General features: G+C 53.7%; 1 pseudogene; it reads right to left on the reverse strand.

Moving 5' to 3' along the window:
• On the reverse strand, positions 1-117 carry LOC111732339 (annotated as a pseudogene).
• Between the last annotated feature and the right edge of the window lie 321 nt (positions 118-438).

Below are 438 nucleotides of genomic sequence, written 5' to 3' on the forward strand. Positions count from 1 at the left end.
CCTCCAGCAGCTGGTCTTCCTAGGTGGTCTCCCATCCAACTACTCACCAGGCCCGACCCTGCTTGGCTTCCGAGATCAGACGGGATCGGGCTTGTTCAGGGGGGCGTGGCCCTAGACTGGTGACTGCTTTAGAAGGAGCTGCTATGCGCATATAAGCAGCGTGTCACCTCACGTGATTAAGAAACTGCATCCCCTTGTTTTCTTTTCATTCATTTACGCACTGAACGGTGTGCTGTAGCCACGGTTCCTTCACCCTTTGCTTTTCTCCCTGAGTTTCAAAGTCATATGTATTTATCGCAGAGGATTAATGGTCAGCAACAATGCCGAGGAAATCCTGGTGTCCACGTGGACGCACTTCCTTCCGGCATTTCTCGTGTGGGATCCGGGCGCTCCGCTGACAGCTGGCGTTTAGCAAACATTCGCCGTGTTCGGGCGTCT

Source organism: Pteropus vampyrus, unplaced genomic scaffold (assembly GCF_000151845.1).
Source record: "Pteropus vampyrus isolate Shadow unplaced genomic scaffold, Pvam_2.0 Scaffold446, whole genome shotgun sequence".
Lineage (NCBI taxonomy): Eukaryota > Metazoa > Chordata > Mammalia > Chiroptera > Pteropodidae > Pteropus > Pteropus vampyrus.